This window comes from Aulonocara stuartgranti (assembly GCF_965226115.1).
Source record: "Aulonocara stuartgranti genome assembly, chromosome: 17".
Classification (NCBI taxonomy): domain Eukaryota; kingdom Metazoa; phylum Chordata; class Actinopteri; order Cichliformes; family Cichlidae; genus Aulonocara; species Aulonocara stuartgranti.
In genome coordinates, this window is record NC_138953.1 from 11,137,585 (window position 1) to 11,140,699 (window position 3,115).

Below are 3,115 nucleotides of genomic sequence, written 5' to 3' on the forward strand. Positions count from 1 at the left end.
TTCAGCCTGAAAATCAAAGGGATTCTGTGAGGCAACCTGGTACCATTCCATGAATCGCACCTTATCGCTTTCAGACATGTGCTCATAGCCGTAGAAGGAGGGGTCTGGGTACGGGCCCACATAACGCTCATTATCCCTCGTATTAAACCTGTGTGGGAAATGGCCCTTCTGCAGGTCTTGAAAACCTAAAGCAGAGGGTATTTTGGCAAGGCCCATGGGCAAAAAGCTGAACGAATCAATCCACCGCTGGTCATAGTCCCTGTCATGCATTAAAATCACACGGCTGCCGCTCATTATGACACTAGGTGTTATGCTCTGTCTGACAAAGTACTCGAGGAGTATGTAGTTATCAAAGCCAGATGCATTATGTGCTATGAAAGTGTACCCACGAAACCTTGGGCGTCTGTAATGCTGCACAAACGCCTCCACACACTTTAATGTATTAAATGTGAACTTATTGCCCTTCAGATCAGACGCACACACAAAGTTAGCCTCGTGTTTACCGTTGTGGTACCGCGTCTCAAAATCATATAAAATGTATTTATCGTTAGGCTTCTGTTTTTCAACAGGCTGTATGAAACACTGATGGTCGGAGTCTCCTGCTAATTTAGGTTCGCGGCAGTGCTCGCATCTAGGCTGCGCACATTTGTGTGGCAATTTCTTGGATTCTCTATATGTGGTGCCACAGTGCATGCAATGTTTCATATTATCACAGGGGATCATGTTGTGTTTTAATTCAGGTAATTTGTGTTGTTGGTAACAGTGTTGTGACAGCCACGGGTGATGTTGACAGAGTGTGTAACATGTGTTACATCTATGTTTACAGCTGTGCTGTAATGGTGTATTATATATACTGTAACAGAAATTACACACATAGGATCCCCCCAAAAAAGCGGTCGGGTTTAAAATCAGGTGGTAATGTTGATTATGGAGATACATCATCAACGTGTTAGGGTTTGGCTCTTCATGTGTGTAAAAACATTCCAGGCGTTTACGCCCTTCTGTGTGGTAATAGATTACAATCTTAATGTTGAAGTGCTTCTCAAATTTACCGACATCAGAGAATGATACTTGCTGTGTGTCGCATAGACCTACTTCAGCATGCATCTGTTTAGCTGTAGCAAGTTTTTCATGCTCAGAGGATGATGAGTTTAATGAATGTGCTATGCATAGGGAGAAGCACAAATTGTTGTTTGTGTTGTTTGGTGTGTATAAATGTCTGCCTTTCTTTGAGAGAATCTCATCATAAGGTATGTGCGCCAGTCTTAAGCGAGACCCGCCACTACTGTTCTGAGCTACCGTGACAATAAACTCTAATTCATCATCACCGATAGATTCATCATTACTCTGCATAACTTGTGCATTTTGATCGAGAAACAGCTCCGGATCATACCGATCATCAGCGTTTAAAACAGCCTGAACATCTGAAGCCAGCGAGGGGCCACGCAGGACCACGTTTAGAACACTGCCCTGTTGGGATCCCGCCACAGCTCTGTCTATCACATTGGCTAAGCACTCGCGCACTCGCGCCGGCACTTGTTCTGGATGATCGAGACTTATACCCCTAAAATCAAGGCGTTCACGCAATTCGCGAGCATTAAAATTAGGTATCTCTCTAATGTGTGACTGAGAGCGGCTGCCGGACCCAGACTGCACAACGGGCTCAATAACAACTGCAGTAGCTGCAGCAGAGGTGACCCGGCTAGATTGTGCATCAGACGCAAAATCACCAGCAGCACAAGCTATATGGTTAGCATCAGTAACAGCAACGGCCCGAGCAACACCTGCTGTACTATCACTATTATTAGCAACAATAGCCCCATCAGCAATAGCAGACGTAGGAACAGTCTGACAAGGATGTGTATCGGATGAGGCTGATGCAGGCACCCTATTAAGTCTAGCTATAATATCGTCTAATTTTTTATCTGTTTCTTCAGCCCACTGCATAAAAGTCTCTAAGTCAAAACATCTAACAGGAGTGGAGGTTCCGTTATTATGTTTAAATAATTTATTTGGAGGGTCCATGGTCTGGATTTTAAAAGTCAGGGACTTGAAATTTTGCTGCAGATGTTGTCTAATGTACTACACACTTTGTTTATGAGTTTGGTAAACTGTTGCCTTTGTACCTGTGCTTCTTGGTGGTATTGATCGAGTCTAGCTTCAATCAAACATAATTTATCAGCTATTGAAGCTATATGACTCTGTTCAGCAGGCTGAGCGTCTGGAAGATTTATGTAAGCATCATACGCCGGTGATATTTGAGAGTCTGTTATGCCGCCTTCTTCGAAATCTATGTGTGAATCAATGCTATTTCTGACACATTCTGGGGTGGTGGGTATATGAACTAGATCAAAATCTGACATGCTGTACTCAAAAACATCAGAGAAATCGCGATGTAGCCACTCACTCGGAGGTGTTGCAGGTTCGCTGATGAAGATCGGTTCTGACTCTCCACTGCTGCACAAAGCTCCAGGTTTTTGTTGTTCTGGGAGGTCGATACTGCTTAAACATTCCAAAAACGTCTGGAATCGTACGGTGTCCTGATCATTATGAGGAGGGGTGCTGTTCTGCAGTCTGTGAAGATAGATAGACATGTGTTAAAACATTTTATACATGTACCCATTTCAAACTGAATAAGCGTGTCTCCCTCTCTATCTCTTTTTATCTAATTTGTATATGCCTATGCTTACCTTGTAGTGTGCGTTATTCGGGATGGTCCTGCTTCTCCACACACCCGGTTCTCTGGCGTGGCTCTGTAGGTGTAAAACGGTCAGTTTAGAACATTTGTAATTGTTTAAACCCCTTTAAAAAAAAAAATACACAACTATACATCCCGTTGTATACACACCTGATGTAAGGTTGGGCTCTGTGGTCGCGGTGTCTGAATGTTTTCCTGCTCAGTTTGTTAACCCTGGAACAAACAAAAACGTTATTTACGATGGCCATGTTATAAAGAACGATGTTAGTGTTGATGATCGCAAAGAAAATGGTGTGCTCTGCAGCGAATCTTGAGGCGTAAATGGCTCAGGGTTTCGGGCTCTGAGCGTGTTTTTTTTATATAGGGTGGGTGTTTCCAAAAAGAAAAGGTATGTCGCCAATCAATTTAAATGAGACC

At 43.3% G+C, this 3,115-nt stretch overlaps 1 long non-coding RNA gene across 1 annotated transcript; it reads right to left on the reverse strand.

The window, feature by feature from the left end:
- Window positions 1-2,412: 2,412 nt before the first annotated feature.
- On the reverse strand, window positions 2,413-2,915 carry LOC309692865. The gene is made up of 3 exons (XR_014272497.1): window positions 2,849-2,915; window positions 2,691-2,753; window positions 2,413-2,574 (listed from the first exon to the last, which is right to left on the reverse strand). It is a non-coding gene; the product is annotated as an uncharacterized lncRNA (long non-coding RNA).
- Between the last annotated feature and the right edge of the window lie 200 nt (window positions 2,916-3,115).